Raw genomic sequence first — 18,131 nt, forward strand, 5'->3', positions numbered from 1 at the left:
ATGAGGATGCAGTACTTTGGGGTGGATGTACTAAATGTTCAGTATGAGGATGCAGTACTTTGGTGTTGTAATGTACTAAATGTTCAGTATGAGGATGCAGTACTTTGGGGGTGATGTACTAAATGTTCAGTATGAGGATGCAGTACTTTGGGGTGTTGTGATGTACTAAATGTTCAGTATGAGGATGCAGTACTTTGGGGTGTTGTAATGTACTAAATGTTCAGTATGAGGATGCAGTACTTTGGGGTGTTGTGATGTACTAAATGTTCAGTATGAGGATGCAGTACTTTGAGGTGTTATGTACTAAATGTTCAGTATGATGGATGCAGTACTTTGGGGTGATGTACTAAATGTTCAGTATGAGGATGCAGTACTTTGGGGTGATGTACTAAATGTTCAGTATGAGGATGCAGTACTTTGGGGTGTTGTAATGTACTAAATGTTCAGTATGAGGATGCAGTACTTTGGGGTGTTGTAATGTACTAAATGTTCAGTATGAGGATGCAGTACTTTGGGGTGTTGTGATGTACTAAATGTTCAGTATGAGGATGCAGTACTTTGGGGTGTTGTAATGTACTAAATGTTCAGTATGAGGATGCAGTACTTTGGGGTGATGTACCAAATGTTCAGTATGAGGATGCAGTACTTTGGGTTGTGATGTACTAAATGTTCAGTATGAGGATGCAGTACTTTGGGGTGATGTACTAAATGTTCAGTATGAGATGCAGTACTTTGGGGTGTTGTACTAAATGTCCAGTATGAGATGCAGTACTTTGGGGTGTTGTACTAAATGTTCAGTATGAGGATGCAGTACTTTGGGGTGTTGTGATGTACTAAATGTTCAGTATGAGGATGCAGTACTTTGAGGTGTTGTAATGTACTAAATGTTCAGTATGAGGATGCAGTACTTTGGGGTGATGTACTAAATGTTCAGTATGAGGATGCAGTACTTTGGGGTGATGTACTAAATGTTCAGTATGAGGATGCAGTACTTTGGGGTGTTGTAATGTACTAAATGTTCAGTATGAGGATGCAGTACTTTGGGGTGTTGTAATGTACTAAATGTTCAGTATGAGGATGCAGTACTTTGGGGTGTTGTGATGTACTAAATGTTCAGTATGAGGATGCAGTACTTTGGGGTGTTGTAATGTACTAAATGTTCAGTTTGAGGATGCAGTACTTTGGGGTGATGTACTAAATGTTCAGTATGAGGATGCAGTACTTTGGGGTGATGTACTAAATGTTCAGTATGAGGATGCAGTACTTTGGGGTGTTGTACTAAATGTTCAGTATGAGGATGCAGTACTTTGGGGTGTTGTACTGTACTAAATGTTCAGTATGAGGATGCAGTACTTTGGGGTGATGTACTAATTGTTCAGTATGAGGATGCAGTACTTTGGGGTGTGTGATGTACCAAATGTTCAGTATGAGGATGCAGTACTTTGGGGTGTTGTAATGTACTAAATGTTCAGTATGAGGATGCAGTACTTTGGGGTGTTGTATGTACTAAATGTTCAGTATGAGGATGCAGTACTTTGGGGTGATGTACTAATTGTTCAGTATGAGGATGCAGTACTTTGGGGTGTTGTGATGTACTAAATGTTCAGTATGAGGATGCAGTACTTTGGGGTGTTGTAATGTACTAAATGTTCAGTATGAGGATGCAGTACTTTGGGGTTGATGTACTAAATGTTCAGTATGAGGATGCAGTACTTTGGGGTGATGTACTAAATGTTCAGTATGAGGATGCAGTACTTTGGGGTGATGTACTAAATGTCAGTATGAGGATGCAGTACTTTGGGGTGTTGTACTAAATGTTCAGTATGAGGATGCAGTACTTTGGGGTTGTAATGTACTAAATGTCAGTATGAGGATGCAGTACTTTGGGTGTTGTGATGTACTAAATGTTCAGTATGAGATGCAGTACTTTGAGGTGTTGTACTAAATGTTCAGTATGAGGATGCAGTACTTTGGGGGTGATGTACTAAATGTCCAGTATGAGGATGCAGTACTTTGGGGTGATGTACTAAATGTTCAGTATGAGGATGCAGTACTTTGGGGTGTTGTGATGTACTAAATGTTCAGTATGAGATGCAGTACTTTGGGGTGTTGTAATGTACTAAATGTCCAGTATGAGGATGCAGTACTTTGGGGTGTTCATGATGTACTAAATGTTCAGTATGAGGATGCAGTACTTTGGGGTGTTGTAATGTACTAAATGTTCAGTATGAGGATGCAGTACTTTGGGGTGATGTACTAAATGTCCAGTATGAGGACGCAGTACTTTGGGGTGATGTACTAAATGTTCAGTATGAGGACGCAGTACTTTGGGGTGTTGTAATGTACTAAATGTTCAGTATATGAGGATGCAGTACTTTGGGGTGTTGTGATGTACTAAATGTCCAGTATGAGGATGCAGTACTTTGAGGTGTTGTAATGTACTAAATGTTCAGTATGAGGATGCAGCACTTTGGGGTGATGTACTAAATGTTCAGTATGAGGATGCAGTACTTTGGGGTGATGTACTAAATGTTCAGTATGAGGATGCAGTACTTTGGGGTGTAATGTACTAAATGTTCAGTATGAGGATGCAGTACTTTGGGGTGTTGTAAATGTACTAAATGTCCAGTATGAGGATGCAGTACTTTGGGTATTTGTGATGTACCAAATGTCCAGTATGAGGATGCAGTACTTTGGGGTGTTGTAATGTACAAAATGTTCAGTATGAGGATGCAGTACTTTGGGGTGATGTACTAAATGTTCAGTATGAGGATGCAGTACTTTGGGGTGATGTACTAAATGTTCAGTATGAGGATGCAGTACTTTGGGGTGTTGTAATGTACTAAATGTCCAGTATGAGGATGCAGTACTTTGGGGTGATGTACTAAATGTTCAGTATGAGGATGCAGCACTTTGGGGGTGATGTACTAAATGTCCAGTATGAGGATGCAGTACTTTGGGGTGTTGTACTAAATGTCCAGTTTGAGGATGCAGCACTTTGGGGTGTTGCACTAAATGGTCAGTATGAGGATAGCACTTTGGGGTGTTGTGATGTACTAAATGTTCAGTATGAGGATGCAGTACTTTGGGGTGTTGTGATGTACTAAATGTTCAGTATGAGGATGCGTACTTTGGGGTTGTAATGTACTAAATGTCCAGTATGAGGATGCAGTACTTTGGGGTGATGTACTAAATGTTCAGTATGAGGATGCAGTACTTTGGGGTGATGTACTAAATGTTCAGTATGAGGATGCAGTACTTTGGGGTGTTGTAATGTACTAAATGTTCAGTATGAGGATGCAGTACTTTGGTGTTGTAATGTACTAAATGGTCAGTATGAGGACTGGGGCAGTACTTTGGGGTGCACTTGTAATGTACTAAATGTTCAGCATGATGGGGATGCATGTACTAAATGTTGGGGTACTTTGGGGTGATGTACTAAATGTTCAGTATGAGGATGCAGTACTTTGGGGTGTTGTAATGTACTAAATGTTCAGTATGAGGATGCAGTACTTGGGGTGTTGTGACTGCACTAAATGTTCAGTATGAGGATGCAGTACTTTGGGGGTGATGTACCAAATGTTCAGTATGAGGATGCAGTACTTTGGGTGTTGTAATGTACTAAATGTTCAGTATGAGGATGCAGTACTTTGGGTGTTGTAATGTACTAAATGTCCAGTGAGGATGCAGCACTTTGGGGTGTTGTAATGCTGTACTAAATGTTCAGTATGAGGATGCAGTACTTTGGGGTGTTGTGATGTACTAAATGTTCAGTATGAGGATGCAGTACTTTTGGGGTGATGTACTAAATGTTCAGTATGAGGATGCAGTACTTGGGGTGTTGTAAATGTACTAAATGTCCAGTATGAGGATGCAGTACTGTAACGCACCAAATGTCCAGCATGGTGTTGTAATGTACTAAATGTTCAGTATGAGGATGCAGTACTTTGGGTGATGTACTAAATGTTCAGTATGAGGATGCAGTACCTTGGGGGTGTTGTAATGTACTAAATGTTCAGTATGAGGATGCAGTACTTTGGGGTGATGTACTAAATGTTCAGTATGAGGATGCAGTACTTTGGGGTGTCAGAATGTACTAAATGTTCAGTATGAGATGCAGTACTTTTGGGGTGTTATGTGTACTAAATGTTCAGTTGAGGATGCAGTACTTTGGGGTGATGTACTAAATGTTCAGTATGAGGATGCAGCACTTTGAGGAGGATGCAGCACTTTGGGGTCCAGTTGTGATGTACTAAATGTTCAGTATGAGGATGCGCAGTACTTTGGGGTGTTGTGATGTACTAAATGTTCAGTATGAGGATGCAGTACTTTGGGGTGATGTACTAAATGTTCAGTATGAGGATGCAGCACTTTGGGGTGTTGTGATGTACTAAATGTTCAGTATGAGGATGCAGTACTTTGGGGTGTTGTGATGTACTAAATGTTCAGTATGAGGATGCAGCACTTGGGTGTTGTAATGCAGCATTAAATGTCCAGTATGAGGATGCAGCATTTGGTGATGTACCAAATGTCCAGTATGAGGATGCAGCACTTTGGGGTGTTGTGATGTACCAAATGTCCAGTATGAGGATGCAGCACTTTGGGGTGTTGTGATGCACTAAAGGATGTACCAAAATGTCCAGTATGTGACGCAGCACTTTGGGGTGTTGTGTACTAAATGTCCAGTATGAGATGCAGCACTTTGGGGTGTTGTAATGTACCAAATGTCCAGTATGAGGATGCAGCACTTGGGGTGTTGTGATGTACTAAATGTCCAGCATGAGTGGACGCAGCACTTTGGGGGCACAGATGCACCAAATGTCCAGCATGATGATGCAGTACTTTGGAGTACAGAATGTACCCAAATGTCCAGTATGATAGAGTGACGCAGCACTTTGGGTACAGATGTACCAAATGTCCAGCATGATAATGCAGCACTTTGGGGTGCGAGATGTACCAACTGTCCAGTATGAGGACGCAGCACTTTGGGGTGCTGTGGATGCACTAAATGTCCAGCATGAGGACGCAGCACTTTGGGGGTTGTAACGCACCAAACGTCCAGCATGATAACGCAGCAATTTGGGGCGCTTGCACCAAACGTCCAGCTTGAGGACGCAGCACTTTGGGCGATGCACCGTGTCCAGCAACAGCACTCTAAATGTCCAGTATGAGGAGGCAAGCAGCACTTTGGGGTGTTGTAAATGCAATTAAATGTCCAGTATGAGGATTTGCAGCACTTAAAGGTTGTACCAAATGTCCAGTATGAGGACGCAGCACTTTGGGGCAGCTGTGATGTACCAAATGTCCAGTATGAGCAGCACTCTGGGGTGTTTGTACCAAATGTCCAGTATGAGTGACGCAGCACTTTGGGGTGATGCACAAATGTTCAGCACGAGGACGCAGCACTTTAAAGGATGCACCAAATGTCCAGCATGATGACGCAGCACTTGGGGTGTCGTGGCTGCACCAAATGTCCAGTATGATAGACGCAGCACTTGGGGTGCTGTAAAATTAAATGGTCAGCATGATGACGCAGCACCAGCGCCAGATGCACCACAAATGTCCAGTATGCGACGCAGCACTTTGGGTGTTGTCGCACCAAATGTCAGCATGAGTGACGCAGCACTGGGCTGTAACGTACCAAATGCAGCATTAGCAATGCACCAAAATGTCAGCATGAGGACGCAGCACTTCAAAGGATGTAAATGTCCGACGGCATGTCAGGAACACCAAAATGTCCAGTATGAGTGACGCAGCACTGGGGTGCTGTGTAATGTACCAAAATGTCCAGTACTTTGAGGTGTTGTAAATGCACGCACTGTCCAGTATGATAGGTGACTGAAGTGATGCAAATGTCCAAAACGCAGTCCAGTACCAAATGTCCAGATGAGTGACGCAGCACTGGGGTGTCATAACGCACCAAACGTCCAGTATGAGTGACGCGCAGTACCTTGGGGTGTTGTGGATGTGTACCTAAATGTCCAGTATGAGGATGGCACTTTGGGGTATTGTAAAATGCACCAAAATGTCCAGTATGAGGACAGCACTTGGGGTGATGTGGATGTACCAAATGTCCAGTATGAGGATGCAGCACTCTTGGGTGGCACCAAAACGTCCAGTAACGTACCAAATGTCCAGCATGAGTGACGCAGCACTTGGGGGCTGATGTCCACCAAATGTCCAGCATGAGGACGCAGCACTTTGGGGGTGATGTACCAAATGTCCAGTATGAGGACGCAGCACTCGGGGGTGCTTTGACCAAATGTCCAGTATGAGGACGCAGCACTTTGGGTCCAGTGCATTTGTAACGTACCAAATGTCCAGTATGATGACGCAGCACTTTAAATGTCCAGCATGAGGACGCAAAACTGTCAAATCGTCCAGCATGATGACGCAGCACTTGGGGATGTACCAAATGTCCAGTGAGGAGGACGTACCAAATGTCCAGCATGAGGACGCAGCACTTGGGGGTGATGTACTAAATGTCCAGTATGAGGACGCAGCACTTTGGGGGTGAACGACCAAAATGTCCAGCATGAGGACGCAGCACTTGGGGTGTGTAATGTCCAAATGTCCAGTATGATGACGCAGCACTGGGGGTGTGATGTACCAAATGTCCAGCATGAGGACGCAGCACTTGGGGGTGTGATGTACCAAATGTCCAGTATGAGGATGCAGCACTTTGGGGTGTTGATGTAAATGTCCAGTATGAGGATGCAGCACTTTGGGGTGATGTACTCAAATGTCCAGTATGAGGACGCAGCACTTTGGGGTGTAAATGTACCAAATGTCCAGTATGAGGATGCAGCACTTTGGGGTGCTGTAAATGCACTAAATGTCCACACGAGGTTGCAGTACCTGGGGTGCTGGTACCAAATGTCCAGCATGAGGATTTGCAGCACTTTGGGGGTGTTGTACCAAATGTCCAGCATGAGGACGCAGCACTTTGGAGGTTGTAACGTACCAAATGTCCAGTATGATGACGCAGCACTTTGGGGGCAAATGCACCAAATGTCCAGCATGAGGACGCACACTTTGGGGTGCTGTACCAAATGTCCAGCATGAGGACGCAGCACTTTGGGGATGTACCAAATGTCCAGCATGAGGACGCAGCACCTTTGGGGTGTAACGTCAGCATGAGGACGCAGCACTGTGATGCACCAAATGTCCAGCATGGGGACGCAGCACTTGGGGTGTTGTAACGTACCAAATGTCCAGTATGATGACGCAGCACTTGGGGCAGTTGTACCAAATGTCCAGCATGATGACGCAGCACTGGGGTACGTACCAAATGTCCAGCATGAGGACGCAGCACTTGGGGTGATGTACCAAAATGTCCAGCATGATGGACGCAGCACTTTGGGGGTGTAATGTACCAAATGTCCAGCATGAGGACGCAGCACTTTGGGGTGAGCAAATGTCCAGTATTTTGGGGTGATGTACCAAATGTCCAGCATGAGGACGCAGCACTTGGGGTGCAGTAATGTACCAAAATGTCCAGCATGAGGACGCAGCACTTGGGGGCTGTAACGTACCAAATGTCCAGCATGATGACGCAGCACTTTGGGGTACTGTAACGTACCAAATGTCCAGTATGAGGACGCAGCACTTGGGGTGTTGTAATGTACCAAATGTCCAGCATGAGGACGCAGCACTTTGGGGTGATGTACCAAAATGTCCAGTATGAGGGAGCACTTGGTTGTAACTACCAAATTCCAGGGGACGCAGCACTTTAGTGCTGGATGTACCAAATGTCCAGCATGAGTGACGCAGCACTTTGGGTGTCAGATGCACCAAATGTCCAGCATGATGATGCAGCACTTTGGGGTGTTGTAACGTACCAAATGTCCAGCATGAGTGACGCAGCACTTTGGGGTGATGTACCAAATGTCCAGCATGAGGACGCAGCACTTTGGGGGTGTGCACCAAATGTCCAGATGAGGACGGTGCAGCACTTGGGGTGTTGTGTGCACCAAATGTCCAGCATGGGGACGCAGCACTTTGGGGTGTCAAGATGCACCAAATGTCCAGCATGAGGACGCAGCACTTTGGGGTGCTGTAACGCACCAAATGTCCAGCATGATGACGCAGCACTTTGGGGGGTGATGTACCAAATGTCCAGCATGCAACGTGTAACGTACCAAATGTCCAGTATGAGGACGCAGCACTTTGGGGTGATGTACACCAAATGTCCAGCATGATGACGCAGCACTTTGGGGGTGATGCACCAAATGTCCAGTATGAGGACGCAGCACTTGGGGGTGATGTACCAAAATGTCCAGTATGAGGACGCAGCATTACAGCCAAAATGTCCAGTATGGGGGACGCAGCACTTTGGGGTGTCAGGATGTACCAAATGTCCAGCATGAGGACGCAGCACTTTGGGGTGCAGTATTGTAATGTACCAAATGTCCAGCATGATGACGCAGCACTTTGGGGTGATGCACCAAATGTCCAGCATGAGGACGCAGCACTTGGGGGTGTAAATGCACCAAATGTCCAGCATGAGTGACGCAGCACTTTGGGGTGCTGTAACGTACCAAATGTCCAGCATGAGGACGCAGCAGCACCCAAATGTCCAGCATGGGGTGCTTTGGGGGTGTGATGCACCAAATGTCCAGCATGAGGACGCAGCACTTTGGGGTGTAACGTACCAAATGTCCAGCATGAGGACGCAGCACTTGGGGCAGTTGTAAATGTACCAAATGTCCAGCATGATGACGCAGCACTTTGGGGTGCTTGTAACGTACCAAATGTCCAGCATGAGGACGCAGCACTCTGGGGTGATGTACCAAATGTCCAGCATGAGGACGCAGCACTTGGGGGCAATGTACCAAATGTCCAGCATGAGGACGCAGCACTTTCAGTGTAATGCACCAAATGTCCAGCATGAGGACGCAGCACTTTGGGGGTGTCAGGATGCACCAAATGTCCAGTATGAGGACGCAGCACTTTGGGGTGCACCAAATGTCCAGCATGATGTGCAGGTGTAACTTTGGGACGCAGCAATGTACCAAATGTCCAGCATGAGGATGCAGCACTTTGGGGTGTGATGTACCAAATGTCCAGCATGAGGACGCAGCACTTTGGGGTGCTGTAATGTACCAAATGTCCAGCATGAGGACGCAGCACTTTGGGGTGCTGTAATGCACCAAATGTCCAGTATGAGGACGCAGCACTTGGGGTGTCAGAATGTACCAAATGTCCAGCATGAGTGACGCAGCACTTTGGGGTGTAATGTACCAAATGTCCAGCATGAGGACGCAGCACTTTGGGGGTGATGCACCAAATGTCCAGCATGAGGACGCAGCACTTTGGGGTGTTGTAATGTACCAAATGTCCAGTATGAGGACGCAGCACTTGGGGGTGATGTACCAAATGTCCAGCATGAGGACGCAGCACTTTGGGGTGTGTAATGTACCAAATGTCCAGCATGAGGACGCAGCACTTGGGGTGCTGTAACGTACCAAATGTCCAGCATGAGGACGCAGCACTTTGGGTGTGTAATGTACCAAATGTCCAACATGAGGACGCAGCACTTTAAAGACTGTAAATGCACCAAATGTCCAGCATGAGGACGCAGCACTTTGGGGTGTGTAACGCACCAAATGTCCAGTATGATGACGCAGCACTTTGGGGTGTAACGTACCAAATGTCCAGCATGAGGACGCAGCACTTGGGGTGCTGTAATGTACCAAATGTCCAGCATGATGACGCAGCACTTGGGGACGCAGCACTTTGGGGTTGTAATGTACCAAATGTCCAGCATGAGGACGCAGCACTTTGGGGTGCTGTAACGTACCAAATGTCCAGCATGAGTGACGCAGCACTTGGCGTGTAATGCACCAAATGTCCAGCATGATGACGCAGCACTTGGGGGTTGTAAATGTACCAAATGTCCAGCATGAGGACGCAGCACTTTGGGGTGATGCACCAAATGTCCAGCATGAGGACGCAGCAAATGTGGGGTGTAAATGCACCAAATGTCCAGTATGAGGACGCAGCACTTTGGGGTGTTGTAATGCACCAAATGTCCAGTATGAGGATGCAGCACTAGTGATGCTGTAACGTAAATGTCCAGCATGAGGACGCAGCACTTTGGGGTGATGTACTAAATGTCCAGTATGAGGATGCAGCACTTTGGGGTGGTGTAATGTACCAAATGTCCAGCATGAGGACGCAGCACTTTGGGGTGTTGATGCACCAAATGTCCAGCATGAGGACGCAGCACTTGAGGTGCGTAATGCACCAAATGTCCAGCATGAGGACGCAGCACTTGGGGTGCTGTAACGTACCAAATGTCCAGCATGATGACGCAGCACTTTGGGGTGATGTAACGCACCAAATGTCCAGCATGAGTGACGCAGCACTTGGGGTGTGCACCAAATGTCCAGCATGAGGACGCAGCACTTGGGGTGTTGATGTACCAAATGTCCAGCATGAGTGACGCAGCACTTTGGGGTGTCAGGATGCACCAAATGTCCAGTATGATGACGCAGCACCTTGGGTAAGTTGTGACGTACCAAATGTCCAGCATGAGGACGCAGCACTTTGGGGGTGTAATGTACCAAATGTCCAGCATGAGGACGCAGCACTTGGGGGCAGATGTACCAAATGTCCAGCATGAGGATGCAGCACTTTGGGGTGTAATGTACCAAATGTCCAGCATGAGGATGACGCAGCACCTTTGGGGGGGTGATGTACCAAATGTCCAGCATGAGGATGCAGCACTTTGGGGTGATGTACTAAATGTCCAGTATGGGGATGCAGCAAATGTACCAGTCCAGCATGAGGACGCAGCACTTTGGGGTGTACAGATGCACTAAATGTCCAGCATGAGGACGCAGACTTTGGGGCGTTGGGACGCACCAAATGTCCAGTATTGACGCAGGGGTGTTGTAATGTACCAAATGTCCAGCATGATGACGCAGCACTTGGGGTGATGCACCAAATGTCCAGCATGAGTGACGCAGCACTTTGGGGTGATGCACCAAATGTCCAGCATGAGGACGCAGCACTTGGGGTGTAACGTACCAAATGTCCAGCATGAGTGACGCAGCACTTTGGGGTGTTGTAATGTACCAAATGTCCAGTATGATGACGCAGCACTTTGGGGTGTCAGGATGCACCAAATGTCCAGCATGAGGACGCAGCACTTGGGGCGAACCTTAAATGTCCAGCATGAGGACGCAGCACTTTGGGGTGATGCACCAAATGTCCAGCATGAGGACGCAGCACTTTGGGGTGTGTAACGTACCAAATGTCCAGCATGAGGACGCAGCACTTTGGGGGTGCAGATGCACCAAATGTCCAGCATGAGGACGCAGCACTTTGGGTGTGTAATGTGCACCAAATGTCCAGCATGAGGACGCAGCACTTTGGGGTGTGTGGATGCACCAAATGTCCAGCATGAGGACGCAGCACTTTGGGGGCAACGTACCAAATGTCCAGCATGGGACGCAGCACTTTGGGGTGATGTAATGTACCAAAATGTCCAGTATGAGGACGCAGCACTTTGGGGCATTGTGCACCAAATGTAGCAGCACTTGGGGTGTCAGTACCAAATGTCCAGTATGAGGACGCAGCACTTTGGGGTGTCGTAATGTACCAAATGTCCAGCATGATGACGCAGCACTTGGGGTGTTGTGATTACCAAAATGTCCAGTATGATGACGCAGCACTTGAGGTGTTGTAATGTACCAAATGTCCAGTATGAGGACGCAGCACTTTGGGGTGATACCAAATGTCCAGCATGAGGACGCAGCACTTTGGGTGTTGTCAGTATGATGACGTACCAAATGTCCAGCATGAGGACGCAGCACTTTGGGGGTGTGGGGAACACTTTGGCGCTTGTAACGTACAAATGTCCAGCATGAGTGACGCAGCACACTCAAATGTCCAGTATGGGACGCAGCACTTTGGGGTGTAACGTACTCAAATGTTCAGCATGAGGATGCAGCACTTTGGGGTGTTGTGATGTACTAAATGTTCAGTATGAGGATGCAGTACTTTGGGGTGTTGTAATGTACTAAATGTTCAGTATGAGGATGCAGTACTTTGGGGTGACGCAATGTACTAAATGTCCAGTATGAGGATGCAGCACTTTGGGGTGCTGTAATACCAAATGTCCAGTATGAGGATGCAGTACTTTGGGGTGTGTAATGTACTAAATGTTCAGTATGAGGGATGCAGCACTTAAAGGGATGTACCAAATGTCCAGCATGGGGTGTGATGTAACCAAAATGTCCAGTATGAGGACGCAGCACTTTGGGTGATGTAATGTACCAAATGTCCAGCATGAGGACGCAGCACTTGGGGTGTTGTAACGTACCAAATGTCCAGTATGAGGACGCAGCACTTGGGGTGCTGTGACTGTACCAAATGTCCAGTACGCAGCACTTTGGGGTGTTGTAAATGACTAAAATGTTCAGTATGAGGCACTTTGGGGTGATGTACCAAATGTCCAGCATGAGGATGCAGCACTTGGGTGCTGTGATGTACCAAATGTCCAGTATGAGGATGCAGCACTTTGGGGTGTTGTAATGTACCAAATGTCCAGCATGACAGACGCAGCACTTTGGGGTGATGTCAAATGTACCAAATGTCCAGTATGAATGCGCAGCACTTTGGGGTGATGTACTAAATGTCCAGCATGAGGACGCAGCACTTTGGGTGTTGTAATGTACCAAATGTCCAGCATGAGGACGCAGCACTTTGGGGTGTTGTAAATGTACCAAATGTCCAATATGAGTGACGCAGCACCTTGGGGTGTCAGAATGCACCAAATGTCCAGCATGAGTGGACGCAGCACTTTGGGGCAGATGTACCAAATGTCCAGCATGAGTGACGCAGCACTTGGAGGTGATGTAATGCAAATGTCCAGTATGAGTGACGCAGCACTTGGGGTGATGTACCAAATGTTCAGTATGAGGACGCAGCACTTTGGGGTGCTGTAAATGTACCAAATGTCCAGCATGAGGACGCAGCACTTTGGGGTGGTGACACCAAATGTCCAGCATGAGGACGCAGCACTTTGGGGGTGCTGTATTGTACTCAAATGTCCAGCATGAGGATGCAGTACTTGAGGTGATGTGAATGTACCAAATGTCCAGCATGGGGACGCAGCACTTTGGGGTGATGTACCAAATGTCCAGCATGAGGACGCAGCACTGGGGCGTTGTAAGTACCAAATGTCCAGCATGAGGACGGCAGCACTTTGGGGTTTTCAAAATGCATGAGCAGCATGGTGACGCAGTACCGTCCAGCATGAGGACGCAGCACAGTGATGCACCAAATGTCCAGTATGAGTGACGCAGCACTTTGGGGGTGTAAATGTACCAAATGTCCTCAGTATGAGGACGCAGTAATTTTAAAGGATGCACTGAGGACGCAGTGTGATGTACTCAAATGTCCAGCATGAGGACGCAGCACTTTGGGGGCTGTAACGTACCAAATGTCCAGCATCATGAGGACGCAGCACCTTGGGGCGTCAGGTGTCAGGATGCATGGGACGCAGCACTTAGCGACTACCAAACGTCCAGCATGGGGACGCAGCACTTTCGGGGGTTGTAACGTACCAAATGTCCAGTAGGAGGACGCAGCACTTGGGGGTGTGTAATCGCACCAAATGTCCAGAAATGGGACGCAGCACTCTGGGGTGACGTAAATGCACTAAAATGTCCAGCATGGGGACGCAGCACTTGGGGGGTGTCAGGATCGCACCAATTAAATGTCCAGCATGAGGACGCAGCACTGTCCAGTGCTGTAACGTACCAAATGTCCAGCATGAGGATGCAGCACCTTGGGGGTGATGCACCAAATGTCCAGCATGAGGACGCAGCACTTGGGTGATGTAACGTACCAAATGTCCAGTATGAGGACGCAGCACTTTGGGGTGCTGTAACGTACCAAATGTCCAGTATGAGGACGCAGCACTTGGGGTGTCAGGATGCACCAAAATGTTCAATATGGGGACGCAGCACTTTGGGGATGTACACTAAAATGTGGCATAACGTACCAAATGTCCATGTCCAGCATGAGGACGCAGCACTTGAGGCGTGTGGGATGCACCAAATGTCCAGCATGAGTGACGCAGCACTTGGGGTGCTGTAACGCACAAAACGTCCAGCATGAGGACGCAGCACTTGGGTGATGCACTAAATGCTGCAAAACACCAAATGTCCAGCATGATGCAGCACTTGGGGTGACGTGCACCAAATGCTGTCCAAATGGGTCCAGTACGAGTGACGCACCAACGTCCTGGGGATGCAGCACCTTAACGTACCAAATGTCCAGCATGAGGACGCAGCACTTGGGGTGCAGGATGCACCAAATGTCCAGTATGAGGACGCAGCACTTTGGGGTGTTGCACTGTAAATGCACCAAATGTCCAGCTAGTGATGAGTGACGCAGCACTCTGGGGTGTCAGACGCACCAAATGTCCAGCATGAGGACGCAGCACTTGGGGCAGTTGATCGTACCAAATGTCCAGCATGAGGACGCAGCACTTGGGGCGGTTTGCATGTACCAAATGTCCAGCATGAGGACGCAGCACTCTGGGGTGCGGCACTAACTGTCCAGCATGAGGACTGCAGTGCTGTGACGCACCAAATGTCCAGTATGAGGACGGCACTTTGGGGCGTTGTAATGTACCAAATGTCCAGTATGAGGACGCAGTACTTTGGGGTGTACTGAAATGTCCAGCATGAGGACGCAGATGTAACAAATGTCCAGTATGAGGACAGCACTTTGGGGTGCTGTGTAAATGCAATTAAAATGTCCAGTAAGGAGGATGGCACTTTGGGTGCGTAAATGCACCAAATGTCCAGCATGATAGACGCAGTACTTGGGGTGATGCACTCAAAATGTCAGCATGAGGACGCAGTACTTTGGGGCGTGATGCACCAAATGTCCAGCATGAGTGACGCAGCACTTGGGGTGCTGTAACGTACCAAATGTCCAGCAAGGAGGAGGACTCTGGGTGTTGTAAATGCAAAACTCTCAATATGGGACGCAGCATGCACCAAATGTCCAGTATGAGTGACGCAGCACTTTGGGGCGATGCACCAAACGTCCAGCATGATTGACGCAGCACTTGAGGTGTCAGGTACTCAAACGTCCAGTATGAGGACGCAGCACCAAAATCGTCCAGTACGAGTGACGCAGCACTCTGGGGTGATGTACCAAATGTCCAGTATGAGGACGCAGCACTTTGGGGTGATGTACCAAATGTCCAGGCATGAGTGACGCAGCACTCTGGGGGTTGTGACGCACTCAAATGTCCAGTATGAGGACGCACTTGGGGTGAGCACAAATGTCCAGTATGGGACGTGCTGTAAATTGTACTAAATGTCCAGTATGAGGACGCAGCACTTCCTTTGGGGTCCAGCATGTGACGTACTTTGCGTTGTAAAACCAAATGTCCAGCATGAGTGACGCAGCACTTGGGGTGTCAGTAACGTACCAAATGTCCAGTCCAGCATGAGTGACGCAGCACTTTGGGGGTTGTAATGCATTAAAATGTCCAGCATGATGACGCAGCACTCTTGGGGTGTAATGCACCAAATGTCCAGTATGAGTGACGCAGCACTTGGGGTGACGTACCAAATGTCCAGCATGAGGACGCAGCACTTGGGGTGTGCGGATGCACCAAATGTCCAGTATGAGGGACGCAGCACTTGGGGTGTTGTACCAAATGTCCAGTATGAGGACGCAGCACTTGGGGGTTGTAATGCACCAAATGTCCAGTATGATGACGCAGCACGATGCACCAAATGTCCAGGGGACGCAGCACCTTTGGGGGTGATGCACTCAAATGTCCAGCATGAGGACGCAGCACTTGGGGTGCTGTAATGCACCAAAATGTCCAGTGAGGACGCAGCACTTTGGGGTGCTGTAATGCACCAAATGTCCAGTATGGAGGACGCAGCACTTTGGGGGTGATGTACCAAATGTCCAGCATGAGGACGCAGCACTTTGGGGTGATCAGGTCCAGTATGGGGACGCAGCATGTGACCAGTATGAGGACGCAGCACTTTGGGGTGCTAGACAACGTACCAAATGTCCAGTATGAGGACGCAGCACTTTGGGTGTGATGTACCAAATGTCCAGTATGAGGACGCCACTTTGGGGTAATGTACCAAATGTCCAGTATGATGCACTTGGGGTGTTGTAATGTACCAAATGTCCAGTATGAGGATGCAGCACTTGGGGGTGTTGTACCAAATGGTCAGCATGAGGACGCAGCACTTTGGGGTGATGTACCAAATGTCCAGCGATGAGGACGCAGCACTTTGGGGTGTCAGGATGTACCAAATGTCCAGCATGATGACGCAGCACTTTGGGGTGCGAATGCACCAAATGTCCAGCATGAGGATGCAGACGCAGCACTTTGGGGTGTTGTAACGTACCAAATGTCCAGCATGAGGACGCAGCACTTTGGGCTGTGATGTACCAAAATGTCCAGCATGAGGACGCAGCACTTGGGGGCTGTAATGTACCAAATGTCCAGTATGAGGATGCAGCACTCTGGGGTGATGTACCAAATGTCCAGCATGAGGATGCAGCACTTTGGGGTGACTGTAATTAAATGTCCAGTATGATGAGCAGCACTTTGGGGGGGCGATGTAAATGTCCAGTATGAGGACGCAGCACTTGGGGGCTGTAACGTACCAAATGTCCAGCATGAGGACGCAGCACTGGGGTGTGATGTACCAAACGTCCAGCATGATGGACGCAGCACCTTTGGGTTGTGCTGTACCAAATGTCCAGCATGATAGCATTTGCATGTCCTTGAGGACGCAGGGTGGAGGATGCAGTACTCAAAGTGCTGATGTACCAAATGTCCAGTATGAGACGCAGCACTTTGGGGGTGATGGATGTACCAAATGTCCAGTATGATGACGCAGCACTTGGGGTGATGTACCAAATGTCCAGTATGATGACGGCACTTTGTCCAGTATGGGTGATGTAAAATGTCAGTATGAGGACGCAGCACTTTGGGGTGTTGTAAATGTACCAAAATGTCCAGCATGATGACGCAGCACCTTGGGGGTGTTGTGATGTACTAAATGGTCAGCATGAGGACGCAGCACTTTGGGTGTTGTGTGTAATTAAATGTCCAGCATGAGGATGCAGCACTTTGGGGTGTTGTAATGTACTAAATGTCCAGTATGAGGACGCAGCATTTTGGGGTGATGTACTAAATGTCCAGTATGAGGATGCAGCACTTGGGGGTTGTGTGTACTAAAATGTCCAGTAATGATGACGCAGCACTTGGGGGTTGTAAATGTACCAAATGTCCAGCAAATGGAGGATGCAGTACACTTTGGGGTGATGTGATGCACTAAATGTCCAGTATGAGGATGCAGCACTTAAAATGTACCAAATGTATGATGAGGATGCAGCACTTTGGGGTACTAAAATGTCCGCAAGATTGTAACGTGATACCAGCACAAATGTGCACCAAACAACCAGTATGAGGATGCAGTACTTAAAGTGATGTACCAAATGTCCAGCATGATGTGGACGCAGCACTCTCTGAGGTGCTGTAACGTACCAAACGTCGCGCATGAGGACGCAGCACTTTGAGGCACAAACGCACCAAATGTCCAGTATGAGGACGCAGCACTTTGGGGCGATGCACCAAAATGTCCAGCATGATGGACGCACCAGCGTTGTAAATGCACCAAATGTCCAGCATGGTGACGCAGCACTTAAATGGTAACTGCACCAAAATCGTCCAGTATGAGTGACGCACTCCCTTAAAGGGCTGTAATGCACCAAATGTCCAGCATGGGGACGCAGCACCTTGGGGTGTGTAGATGTACCAAATGTCCAGCATGAGTGACGCAGCACTTTGGGCTGCTTGTGACGTACCAAATGTCCAGCATGAGGGACGCAGCACTCTTGGGGCTTGTAATGTACCAAATGTCCAGCATGAGTGACGCAGCACTTTGGGGTGCATGCACCAAATGTCCAGCATGAGGACGCAGCACTTTAGGTGTGTAACGTACCAAATGTCCAGCATGAGGACGCAGCACTTTGGGGTGTTGTAACGTACCAAATGTTCAGCATGAGGACGCAGTACTTTGGGTGTTGTAATGTACTAAATGTTCAGCATGAGGATGCAG

This window comes from Oncorhynchus nerka, linkage group LG27, assembly GCF_034236695.1.
Source record: "Oncorhynchus nerka isolate Pitt River linkage group LG27, Oner_Uvic_2.0, whole genome shotgun sequence".
Taxonomy (NCBI): domain Eukaryota; kingdom Metazoa; phylum Chordata; class Actinopteri; order Salmoniformes; family Salmonidae; genus Oncorhynchus; species Oncorhynchus nerka.